This window comes from Vicugna pacos, chromosome 3 (assembly GCF_048564905.1).
Source record: "Vicugna pacos chromosome 3, VicPac4, whole genome shotgun sequence".
Classification (NCBI taxonomy): domain Eukaryota; kingdom Metazoa; phylum Chordata; class Mammalia; order Artiodactyla; family Camelidae; genus Vicugna; species Vicugna pacos.
Window position 1 is genome coordinate 48038734 of NC_132989.1, and position 14443 is coordinate 48053176.

The window sequence follows — 14443 nt, forward strand, 5'->3', positions numbered from 1 at the left end:
AACTCATACACAATTTGATTTATTTCAATTTTTCTTATTCTTAACAATCATTTTCTTGTTTTCTATGAAGAAATTGTACAACAAATTATGTACAATAGTACATATTCTTTCAGCTAGGATTGGGAAATTGTTACTTCCCCTACTTCTGGGAGAAAGACATTTGACTGCTTAACCAGAATGGAAAGTGAAGAATCAGATTTATTTACAGCTGTATTGCTAAATTAATTAATACAGGAAGGAGAAATAAAGCAATGTTGACCCTTTGTATAAATACTAGAGAATAACAAAAGAAGCCAATATTTTTTAATGTGCCAGGTGCTGTTTTAACTAGTGGCTTTACTTGTGTTATCTCTTCATAGGTGACACTCTGTCATATAGGTACCATATTCATCTCTTCTTTACAGATAAATAAAATGAGGCTTTGTAAGTTTAAGTCACTTTTCCAGTAACCCTTAGCTATTGAGCAGGAGGGCTGGATGTCAGCCCATGTCCATCTGGCTCCAGAATGTGTATTCCTAAATAGCATTGTGTATCATTCTATGTTTAAGACCCTAAACCTCAAAAGAATTTTACTGTTAAGTACTGTTTAAATTTTATGTTCTACTAAGATCTCTATAATTACAATTAAAGTGAAATTTAATAACTTTTGAACCATAATTCAAGGAAGAACAGTGGGATAAGTTGATCTTAGGGCATTTCAGGTGCTCAAATGGAATTTGTAACTTATAAAAATACTTTAAATACTTTTACCTGAAAAATTCCATGTAATATATCTACACCAATCTCCTTTGTAGTCTCTTCAACAAATCTCATTATTCCACTTTAGATCTCTCTTTGGCTTATCTTTAATTGTTCTCTCTCTACCGTTTTAGTCCATCATAATTTGCCCATCCCCTCTTCAACATCTAAAAATGTATTAAATATTTTGGCTTCTTTATGGTATTCTTCCCAGGGAAGGGTTTATTTCCTATTTCATATTTTGAAGGGTCTTAGGAGAATAGAAAAAAATACATATTTGCTCAGCTTGACATCCTGAAACAGAGGCTTTGTATATTTAACTTCTTGAATAATAATGATACTGTAATTGCTAGAGACATGTTAGATGTTTAATATCAGCATCAAATGACTCTATCACTGAACTGCATTCTTTATTGTTGGATTTACGAAATTTTCTCACTCAAAAAAAAAGATTAAATTTCACTTAATTAACTAAACTAGTTTGAAGAGTTTCCCCCTTGACTCAGGCCTCGTTACCAGATTTATAATTGGAAAGAATACGTATAACAATCAACACAGGTGGTAACACAAAGATGAGTTCAAACAATTACTAAAATATTATTGAAAAGAACATTTTATGATTACAGAAATTTGGAGTTAAGCAGAGATTGATTTTTACCATAAGACTGAACAAACCAAATGATAGCTTTATAAATTCAGTGTTGGGGATAACTTTATGACCAATTTAAATATATTAATGGGAATAATTCTTTATGTAATTTCAAATAATTGATGGCCAATTCAATTAAATATCAACTTTTTTTCAGTCATTTATGTCATATACCTTTGCTTAGGCACTGTATTTTTCTGTTATATCTTCTAAGATTTGAAATATCCCTGTCTGAAGATTGCTATATAAATGTAGCAGGCCTCTTCATCACATAATACCCACCCCCATATAGGAGATCCTGCTTTGACACAGCCTCATTCGCTCTCCCTTAGTTCTGCCCCACAGGGCACCTGCTACAGAGATTTTCTTGCCCAGCAAATATTCCTGTTATATGGTGCACAGGCCAAGACTGCTCAAGCACAGCTAGTCTTCCAGGTGCCCACTTGATCCTAGTAAACCCCTATGCACCCTTAGTCTGCTCACGAAACTGGCATCTCTCTCTGCTCTGATATGAAAAGGGGCAGATGAGAAAAACATAGATGACAACCAGGGAAGGGAATGAAATGCTAGATTCTTCTTTTTCATACTGGTGTCCTTCCCTCTCTCTTGCCTTTTCAACCTCTCCCCACAAACATTACCTTTCCAAGGGACAAATCTAAAGACTCAAACCCTTTTTTGGCCCTGTAGGATAATGGTAGTGGGTTAATGTCTACAGGACCAATTTTACATACTCTAAGCCTTGGCTGAAGATGGCTAGGCCCAAATGTTTATGGGTTACTTACAATACGGAGTTTTTCAGAATCTATTATTTTCTAATTTTAGCACAATCTTGAAAACTTAGACATCATTGATTGAAACATGTCTGATCATTCTCCAAATATTTAACTGGGTCTCTGATGTCTCTGATGTTCTCATGATATTGTATTTACTGTCATGTTTCCATCCTGTTCATTCTCAAGCTTTCACAGATCAATTTTTTGTATATAAGGTCAGTGGGTTTGTATACATCACTCCTACTCAGGCAAAATGTTTTGAGACATTATTGTGATAAATGATTTCACTGCATTTTCATAGGTACTGTATTAATGACTTTCCTTAGATGTTTAATGTTTGAGAAAAAATATTAAGTATTTTTATTTTTATTATTATTTTTATTTTATTTTATTTATTTAATTTATAAATATTTTAATATTTATAAATAAAATATTAAGTGTTTTATTTATTTTTTTGTGCAGCAAGTATTCCACCAGAGTAATTGTGCATTGACATCCAAATAACATCTTCACTATCATTTTTTCTAAAAATATTGATAATTTATTTTGTGAGAATTCCTATTTAAATTCTTTTTCAATATGATTTTCACAGAAGGAGAATTGCCCAAGTAATCATTTCCAAAGCATTGTTATCTCAAACTAACTTTGAAAATAGATACATTCAAATAGGAAAGGAAGAAAATTTCACAGATGGAGGTGGGCTATGTAAATTCATGTGTAAGTTTTATTACAGCTTTATGGAGTATTATCTTTTCAGTAAAATTTTTAAATAAAACAATACTACAGAAATGAAAAATACCATGAGACTACTATGAGCAATTATACACCAACAAATTGGACAACCTGGGAGACATGGAATAATTCCTAAAAATATAAAACCTACCATGACTGAATCATGTTGAAATAGAAAATCTGAACAGACTGATTACTAACAAGGAGACTGAATCAGCAATGTATCTTCCAAACACATTTTATGAAGCCAGCATTATTCTGATACCAAAACCAGATAAGGGTGCCCAAAAAGGGAATTATAGGCCAATATTCCTGATGAACATGGTTTCAGAAATTCTCAACAAAATATTAGCAAACTGAATTTAATAATACATTAAAAGGATTATACACCATGATCAATGTCATGTTTATTTATTCTGGAGATACAAGGATGGTTCAACACCCATAAATTAGTCAGTGGCATATACCACATTAACAGAATGAAGAATAACATTTTATAATCAGAAAAATCTTTTGACAAAATTGAACATCCATTTTTGATAAAAACTCTCAACAAAGTAGGTGAAAAGGGAAATGTATCCCAACATTATAAAGGCCTTATAAGACAAACCCACAGTTAATATTATTAATAGTGAAAAGCTGAAAGCTTTTCTTCTAAGATCAGGAACAAGACAAGGATGCTGTCTCTCAACATTGTTTATTCAACACAGTATTGGAAGTCCTAGTCAGAGCAATTAGGCAAGAGAAAGAAATAAAAGGCATCCAAATTGGAAAAGGAAGAAATAAAACTGTCACTATTTGTAGATGACATGATACTACATATAGAAAACCCTAAAGACTTCATCAAAAAACTGTTAGTACTAATAAATGAATTCAGAAATGTTGCTAAATACAAAATCAATATGAAAAAATTTATTGTCTTTCTTTGCACTAAAGTGAACTATTAGAAAAAAATTGATATAACAATCTCATTTACAATTGCATAAAATAATAAAATCCTAGGAATAATTTAGCCAATGAGGTGAAAAGTCTATATATTGAAAACTATAAGACCCTACTGAAAGAAATTGAAGAGGACACAAATAAATAAAAAGATATTCCATACTCATGGATTGGAAGAATTAATGTTATTAAAATGTCCATACTACCTAAAGCAATCTACAGATTCAATGCAATCTTTATGACAATTCCAATGGTATTGTTCACAGAAATTGAATAAAAAAATCAAAATTTGTATGGAACCGAAAAAGACCCCAAACAGCCAAAGCAATCTTGACAAAAATCCAGAGGCATAACACTTCCTGATTTCATTATATTACAAAGGTATACTATATTACAAAGGTATACTAACTAAAACAGTATGGTACTGGCATAAAATAGACCCATAGATCAGTGGACCAGAATAGAGAGCCCAGAAATAACCTATGTATGTGTGTGTGTGTGTGTGTGTGTGTGTGTGTGTGTGTGTGTGTGTGTGTGTGTATACACACACATATATATATTCAATTAAATTATGTCAAAGGAGCCAATAATAATACAATAAGAAAAGGACAGTCTCTTTAATAAATGAAGTTGGCAAAATTGGACAGCCACATGCAAATAATGAAGCTGGACCATTATCTTATACCATACATAAAAATTAACTCATAATGGATTAAGGACTTCATCATAAGACCTGCAACTATGAAGTTCCTAGAAGAAGATATAGGCAGAAGCTCCTTGATACAGGTTTGGTGATGATTTTTTGAATCTCATGCCAAAAGCAAAAGCAACAAAATGAAAAATAAACAAGTGGAACTACATCAAACTAAAAACCTGCACAGCAAAGGAACTCATCAAAAAAATGAACTGGCAACCTCCTGAATGGGAGAAAATAATTGCAATACATATATCTGATGAGGGACTAATAACCAAAATATACAAAGAACCCATTCAACTCAATAACAACAACAACAACAACAAAACAATTCAATTAAAAAGTGGGCAGAAGACCTGAGTAGACATTTTTTTTTCCAACAAAGACATTCAGATGGCCAACAGATACATGAAAAGATGCTGAACATCACCAATCACCAGGAAAATGCAAATCACAACCACAATGAGATATCACCTCTTACCTGTTAGAATGACTATTATCAAAAAGACAAGAAATAATAAGTGTTGGGGAGGATGTGGAGAAAAGGGAACTCATGTGTACTGTTAATGTGAATGTAAACTGGTTTAGCAACTTAGAAAACAGTATGGAGGTTTATCAAAAAATTAAAAATATAACTATCTTATGATCCAGTAATTCCATGCTAGGTGTTTATCTAAAGAAAACAAAAACACTAATTTGAAAAGCTATTTCACTTCTATGTTTATTGCAGCATTAACTGTAATAGTTAAGAAACAATCTAAGTGTCTATCAAAGGCTGTGTGAATAAATTCTGAACCTTGAGGGCATTACATTAAGTGAAATAAATCAGAGAAAGATAAATACTATATTATCTCTTTTACACATGGAATTCAAAAAAGAAACCAAGAAAATAAATAGAAGTTCACTGATATAGAGACCAGATAGGTGGTTGCAAGAGACACGGTTACGGGTGAATGAGAGAAATGAGTGAACTGTTTTCTTTCTTTTTGGTGGGGTTAAACAAATTGAATGATTTTTTTTTATGGCTAGAACATAACATAGTTAAAAAAAAAACCACTTCATGTGGGAGACTATTTTGTCACATGGGAAAAAGCAGTATACTTCACGTATACTATAGTCATGGAGTGTTTTACCAGAATTGCAGAAGCAACAGTTCTAATCGGTGTTCTGTATGGTGTTAGCAGGAATTTGAGTCATTTAGCTGAGCTATTGATGTGTGTTCTCTGTTTCTCTCTCTGAACATGGTTAGATTTTGTTTTTGCTCACTAATCATTATGCTTCCCACTTGCTAGTAGTTGAATCAATAGAGTTTCTTCTCTACATGGATTTTAAAAGTACATCTTGATTTCAGTAAATGCTTTGTAGAACCAAGGATTTTTTAGGGCATGGCTATGTTAAATACAGGGCAACTTTACAATTGATCCTCACTCTTGTAAAGCTTAGAAATTGTTAAGAATGCCTTGAATACAGACAACCTATAATTAAAAAGATGTTATTCTTAATGAAAATAACTGTTACTGAGTCTAAAAAAAACTTAATTGAATATTCATTCTGTCATTATGACATTATAGGTGCTGGCTGTATAAAACAGGTAAGTCATATATGATTATATTTAATTTTAGCAACATCATTATTCTTTCTTGGACTTGCTATATGTAGTCAAATATGACAATAGTGTGGGAATTTGGAGAATGTGAAAAATCATGTTAACTTAAGGGGATTTGGCTATCTATGTCCTAACTCTAAGATACCCTCTGTTATCCTTAGCTAAGAAAGAAACTGTGGGTTATTGAAAAAAATTATGATTTACTACATCTTTTAAAGTTAATGATTAATAATAATAATAATAGAAACTGTAAATTGCACATGAACAGTTGTGAACAGTATTTCACATCCATCATTTGATTTGATCTTTATATATTAATATCAATAACAACAAAAGCTATCACTGTCCAAGTATTTACTAGGTTCCAGACAATTTGTAGGGAAAACTTCATGGTTTCAGGAAAAAAGCCATAAAATTCCTGAGGCACAAATACTGTATTCTATATTGTTATTGCACTTTTAGAAAGCAGTAAGCTGAGATTCTATCCCACATCTGACTGACTCTGACCAATACACTGTACTTTTTCCCGATATTTCTGAGAAGGAAAGGTTATTCTTATTAACCACTCAATAAATGAGGCTCCGTCATCAGGAAGATCTCTCAGGCTTACAATAAATGCTCTAACTTAGTTCCTGCTACACCCCAATATTACCCTTCTTCAATTATGCAGATATTGAGTATGAGGTTAGGTTCAATGCAGAATGAAAACTCAAAGTCCTTTATATCGCACTAAGGTATAAAAGTAATAATATCAGTAGACAAATATACCTACTTGCAAATGTGCAGAATTTGAAAGGAAAGGTAAGTCATATGAGAAAGGCTTTATTCATTCATCCCATAATTATTAAAAGAAGAAGTTGGTAAACAGTAACATTTTGATTAATTGCACTCTATTTTTTTTTCTAGTTCATTTTTCTTTTCTCACATTTTTAAAAGATGGCACCTTAGAACCAAAAAACTTGTTTCTTTAACTTAAAAAAATTATTCACACTGTAAACATCAACTACTTAAGAAGCTACTTTGAAAGAACTTTGGACAAGCAAACAAAACTTGCTTAATTCCCACCTGCTCTTAATAGCATACAGTATAGTATAATGACATCGTGTCCATTTTCTTTCTTTTCCACTTATTATGCAATCACACCACTGTTTTTACACAATAATAGACATAATACTGTATTCTGCTTTTCTCCCTCTAGAAGGCTGGTAGAATGCAAATGTTATCATCTCACAATGAAAAGAATTGTTTTAAGAAAAAAAAAACTTTTACATTTGCTGTGACAAAGATTTTTTTAAAAAAATCAATGTAGTTACAACCATTAAACAGAATTTTTTCTTTTATTTTGAGTTCTTATCAGAAGGAATAAAGACACAGCCCTTAGCACACTTTAGAATAAATTCTAATACTCTGCATTTAAAAGCGTATATCTCGCTTTCCTCACTGATGTTTTGTATTGTCTAATAAGAAGATATAATGAACTGTATTCAGCCTGTTGTCAAGAGCCCGAAACCAAGAGGTCAGAGGCATGAAGCTGTTAAGATATAAAAGATGTAATCTCAATAATGTTTTTACTTTGAATATATTCTTGTAAGGATTTTGCATTTCTTCTTCCCAAGCTCTTTGAAGTTCACAGGGGCAATGTGGAGTGGAAAGAGTAACAGGTCAAGGGTTTGGGTCAAGTTCAAGTTTAGCCATTACTTTCATTCAAAATTCTTTGAGGGAAATAACTGTTCATGCACCTTGTTTTATTCCCACTTCCTCACATAGATCTTGGCATGGAATGAGAACTAAATAAATATTTGTTGAAAGAATAAACACATGAACTCAAACAAATTGTTAATGTTCTCTGAATCATTGATTCCTCAGTTGAAAAACATAAATAATACCTGAACTGTAAAGACAATAAGAAGCTATAATTCTGTTTTGGTTTGTATGCATATGTACCTGAAAATGTTCTGAAGTTTGTGGAAGCTATAGATTACATAGAAAAGTAAAGAATTATTTTTGCTAATACTAAAATTATTTTTGAAGATACTGAGTGAGGAAAATGAGCAATTTATGACACTATGATAAACATTAAAAAGCTTATAAATCCAAATAAGTTTTATAAATATAAAAAGTGAGAATATTATTATGCTTGTGATAAATCTTCCTCACCTAAGTACTACACATCTGTTCCCCAAGAGGCAAGCTGAATACCATTTAATGATGTCAATGGTATATTCAAGAAGAAAAACTTAATGTTTTGCATGTGAAACAGAGATGTTCCTCTCACACAGTGCACTGTCATTAAATAATGACGTCATTCAGAAATTCATTAAAGAAAGTAGTGAGTTTAACATTTGGATTATTAATCTTAGAACACTCACGGTGACTGGTAGAGGCAAGTCAAAGACGAAGCAGTGGGAGCAGTCCATCTGCAGCATAGGCAATCCATGATGTGTACTGTCTGTAGAGAATTTAAAAACAATAATAAAATTTGACTAAAGTTGGTCTGCTTCTTATTAACACCATGACTCAAGTCAGCAATAAAATTTTTCTTCCAAAAAAATGTGTTGTTCCAAATTCTAAACAATTGCTATGGTTACTATTGAGTTTTAATAATATATATGTAAGCTTCAAATTAGCACATTTTTATTACTCATCCTTTAGTAAACATTGTATTTTATATGGAATTTAACTCTCAGTTATACAGCTGGGCTTGATACATGCATTTGTTTCAACAATGAGTTTATAAGGATATGGAATCATTTAAGCTCTCTCCAAGCACAGTTAAATAGTGAAGCAGAACTAAACAGTGATAGTCTAGTGATTGTAAAATGAAGAAACAAACAAGTTCTTTTATCTGTGTTTAAAATGTAGGAAGCTTCTAGAATTAATCCTAAAGAAACCAAAATGTAAGGAAATACAGCACAGTCTGGAATTTACTGTAAAATGGGATTTTTATCACTCTCTGCCAAACTTTTTCTTGTATTTTAAATATTTTAAAACTGTGTATATGAGTTGTATCATGTAAAAGAAACTTCTGAAATTGAAATAAATAACAAGTGTTCAAGTGTTTCTCAATCAACTATGAGTAGAGGTAGTGTTACAAATTTGGCTCTATTGTCTATTGACAATAAATATTTTAAGAAGATTCATTTTAATAAAGTCATTGACAAATTCATAGATTAATACTTGCAAATATAAAATTTAAAGTTATTTTAACTCATTAGAGCTGTTGAAAATATATGTCTATTTTCCTAATCTCTAAAAGATACAGTAATATAATTAAGAATACTAATCAGCCACATCGTTCCTTTTATGGACTGTAATAAAAATTCCAAAGTTGTATTCATTAATTTGTTTTACTTATATGAATACATATATATATATTATGTATGTGTATATATTAAGTTTGGTAAATAAAACCTTTACTGTCTTTGTTCTCTTTCTAGGCATTTGTATTATGTTCTTCATTTCATGATTATTACATGATAATGATCTACTCAGGGTGTCACCTAGCTAGGCATGCTGCTGCTGATGATTCTTGACACACAAATTGTCAGATGAAAAGAATGATGAAGCTGGGTAGGGCTCTTTTCAAACTATGTGGAAGGAATGAGTTATTTTTTAATAGCAGAGAAATTCAGTTCTCAATTGAATGGTATAAACGGAAAAAATTAAGGTTCCCTTCTGTGTTTTTACATATAAGTATGTAAATTATGGATGACAATGATATAATTAGAAAGGGAAATGTCCTCCTGATCTTGGTTTAATATTTCTGTTCATTTAAAGATGCTATTAAGGGCATGAAAAAAGAGCACAAAGTGGAGAAAGATATTTGTAATACATTTCGACAACAAAAGATTCATATCTAGAATGTATGAGGCATCCTTATAATTCAATAGAAATGAAGACAGGGAATACAAATGGGAAAAAAATTGTATAGGACATCTAAATGGCTAATATACACATAAACAAGTATTCAATTTCATCAATATAATGGGGTTATAAATTAAAACCATAATGTGATATCACTAGAAACTCACTCGAATAACTTAAACTAAAAAAAAAAATTAAAGAGACTGACAATATCAATTATTGGCAAAAATGCAGAATAGCTAGAATTCTCACATATATCAGTAGCAGGAGTGTAAATTGGTAAAATACTTTGGAAAATTGTTTGGCATTATCTGCTGAAGTTAGTCATGTGCATAGCCTGTGATTCTGCAATTCATTATAAGAATGACATAGCAGTTTCATTCATGATGGCCCCAAACTGTAAACTACCCCAGTTATTTATCAACATTAGAATAAATGAATTATCTATGGTATATTAATAGAATTGAGTGTTAACAGAGCAAAAAAATGAATGAATTACTGCTACATGTAACAAGATATATACTCACAAATATCACTTATATAGAATATATAAAGAATACGTAAGAAAATAATTTCTACAAAATTTGTATTAAGTTCAAAAGTAGCAAAACTAACATGTAGAATTAGAAACCAGGATAGTGGATAATTTGGGGAGAAGTATTGTCAACTGGGAGATATCTCAAGGAGGAATTTTGGTGTGCTGGTAGTATTCAATTTGTTAAAGTTTTCTATATGCATGTTATACTTCTATAAATAGTATTTAATTTTAAAAAATTATAATACATCGCACTTACTGTAATTTCAACAGCAAATCTAAGCAAGAGCTCCACTTGCACAGCAGAGCTGCACAAATCACAGCTCTAACCTGTGACCACACTCAACACGAACTGACCTTACAGCCACCTTTGCTGTAATGCACTGACAAAGACTTTCATATTTTATTCAGAATGTTTTGGACATAAAGGATATTAATAAGCAATTCAGATAAAATTGGATTTTGAGATTGTTTGAGGAAAACAACAAAACAACAACAAAAGTTGTTTCTTACATGGTGATTTAATATCTCATTCACAACTTAATCATTATCTACACAGAATTACTAGATTGCCTAGTGGAATTACCAGCTAAAGAGATGTAAAGAAAATGTGTGTTACATTATTCTTAGCATTTCCTTTATGAGTTTTCACAGATGTCTTGAAACGTACATTAGGGACAACTGCTTTGCCAGACACATAATTAATGCTTTTAAATCAAGAATCTATTGAAAGTTGTATCATACCTGCACTATTTTAACTTATTCTAATTAGATATATGTTATTATTTGTTGTAACCAATTTTATTTTTTTCCCAAGAAAACACAGGCACATTCTCTGGGTAAAAATCCTTAAATATTCTCAAAAGACAGAGGATAAGGAAAGAGTAGTAATATAGTACTGTAGTATAATGGCAAAGGTATACATGTCTGCCTTTCTTTTTGATTTGCTGAGGTTTTGCAGCATGATTAATACTCGTAATACTAATTAACACTCATATAAGTCAATTTTATCATGATTATAAACCACATGTTTCATCAAATATGAACTTACTATAACTTACTGTTGATTTAAGAATAAAAGCCCCCATACCACTGTTGTTTGAAAAAAATTAGCTATATTTTACTAAAATTTTAAAACTGGGAAGAGTTTACTAAACAAACAAAAAATAAAATTCTGAAAGGCTTGACAGACAATTTAATCAAGGTTAATAAATTGTCCTTTTATCAAACAATAGATATTTCAAGACAAGTCTATATGATACCACTGGTAGTTAGATCATTCAAAAATTATAAATCTACATACAAATAAACTCAGTTAATTTTTTTAATAATGTCAGACACTAATTTTAAATTGTTTACATGGAAATTATGGAGTTTTTAGTGTACTGACATCCCTCAAAATCTGAGAAACAGTATATGCCTTAAAAAAATAAATATTGAAATACAGGAGTCAAAGTTAAATAGTCTATAGTTTGTTTATCAAAATTGGTGAGCATCAACTGTGTATGTTCTCTGGTATGAAATTAATGTCATTTATCTATCAGTTAATCAATAAAAAGTACATAATAAATCATAAAGGGCTTGTTATCCAGGTGAGAGATCGTTTCTAAATACCCTTTGGGCTGAGTGGATGCCTGGAGAACAGGTTATGTGATATTTGGACTCAAGCTCTTAACTACCTCCTGTTCCCTCCCCTGTTCACTTAGACTCCATTTCAACTTGATGGCGTCACATTGTGGCTGCACTCAAGACCTATTCTGTTCAACTATAAAGCTGATTTGCACACAAATATCCTGATTCTTTAGTCTCTAGAAAATAATCCTAATAGTTTGTTCTCAGCAGTCCTTGATTCTTGAAGAAGTGTCCTGTGAGACAATTTTTACAGCTATAGATAGCATCATTGTCCTTAGGAACACGTACTCTATTTTTAAAGTTTGCACATTTGTAACTGGTTCTTAGGATCTCCCCTTTAAAAATGGTCATCCAGAGCAATAATTTTCTAAATATTCAATGTTGACTTCTAATATCTCTTTCAGGTCTAACAGTCAGGTATATTTTTGTTCCTATGTTCTTAATGTGATGACTTTTTTTCTTGAATATAATAGAGCTAATTTTCTGTTGTTACCTGACAGATAAATATTAAATTGTGTTATCAACTCCAGATAGAATCTATAAAGTTGAAAATCATAGAACTCAGAATTTCATTTCTTGATTTGCTATTATTTGTGTTGTGTTCAGTTGCATCACTTGTTGAGTTGATAAGGTTTGAGGGATTCTGTTATATCTAAAGTTGCTTCTGACAAAAGTTCAGAAGACTCCTTTATTCAATAGCTCTGCAGTTCTGTGTTAGCTGGTATAGCCAGCTTTCAATGAACCCTGGCTAACTATAAAGCCTACAACCTGTGTTTCTGACTTAATGGAAACATAAGCCATTTAGTCTGATGAAGCATATGTCCCTTTTTAACTTGCCTTTGATTATGTTTTAACTTTGTAACAAAATGCCCTGTATGACTTTATTATTATTTATTCTTGGAACTGGAGAAAAAACAAAGTCATCAGCTCATCTTGAGAACACATTTCAGAACACCACTCTAATCATTGTGGTTGATGCTATAAATATAAAAAGAAAAGGCCCTGAACATGAGTTTATGTGGAAGTTATATTTTTGTGTTAATATTTTAATACCAATTTGTAAAAGCCAAGTAAAATTATTCTTTATTTCAGAAAAATATGAATATTCATGAAAAAAATTTTGTCAAAAAAGAGAAAAAATAATAGCTTAAAATGTTTGTTTTGATATAAAATCAAAGTATCACAATGTTTTTCCCTGTCATTCTATCACACCTTGAGTAATGGAAAGACATTTAAAAAAATATATTTTCCAGCTACTACATAGCAAAATATGATTGGATAAAAAGTTCATTTTCTTCCATATTATGTAACATTATTATTAAAAATAATTCACTTCCATGGTGCATCATTACTAAAGGATTCCCTTTAGAAGCTTAGTAAATACTTTTTGTTTCTGTTGGATTTTTTCTTGATTTTTTTAATCCCTACATACGGACACATTCAGGTGCCTCTTGCCTGGAAATTATTTACTATTGGGAAATGAAGGTGTGTCTTTTCATCCTGAAATGTACCGGTAGGAGAGTGAAATACCATAATGTTGCAGATGAAATATATGGATTATTGAACCCCTAATAGGCTTCAAGAAAAACTGTGAAAAGAAAAGCTAGCTCTGCTTAGTATGATATTAAATATATGGGACATGTTGACATTTTGTTTATGTTTTTGATGATATTTATTTAATTTTTAGGTTCAATTCAATGACCTCAATGAATTAAATATTTTAAAATTTTCATCTGGATAAACAAGTAGGTAGATAGAAATGAACTTTTTAAAAACATAACCACAATGTATTATCAGATTTGAAAATTACTGTTTCCTTAATATTATCACCAAATATCCAGATTTTTTAAAAACTTGATTTAATTTGGAAACAAATGAGTTCAATATATTTCCTAGGTCTCTTAACTGTTCATTTGGAATAATTAATAATTAATTAATTACATATTTCCATAATACTTCTTTTTCTGCCTCTGTAATTCATTTGTTGGAAAAAAATGAGTCATTTGTTTGGTAGAATTTCCCAAAGTCTGGATTTTTCTGAGTGCACCATCATTTACTGAACGTTTCTTTATAGTTTATATTTCATGAAGACTGACAGGTAAATCTTGAGGCTTGTTCTTACTTGGGGTGAGAGACTTCATACATGGTAAGGTGTAATTTTTTCTCATACAACATAAGCTAGAATTGGGGAAGTTTAGTGTTGGCAAGTATGGTTACATCGCCCTTATTCCCGAGTGATGACTGTTACTCTGAGTGCTGATCAGGTTTCTTCCTGTTG

The 14443-nt window shown here is 31.1% G+C and overlaps 1 long non-coding RNA gene across 4 annotated transcripts in view; it reads right to left on the reverse strand.

Annotated features, from left to right (window-relative positions):
* Window positions 1–14443, reverse strand: part of LOC116278188 (uncharacterized) — a 372724-nt gene that overhangs the window by 287110 nt on the left and 71171 nt on the right. For all 4 annotated transcript variants that reach the window (XR_012071260.1, XR_012071262.1, XR_012071259.1 and 1 more), the window contains one exon: window positions 8504–8583. This is a non-coding gene — a long non-coding RNA (uncharacterized lncRNA). The remainder of the gene's footprint in view (window positions 1–8503; window positions 8584–14443) is intronic.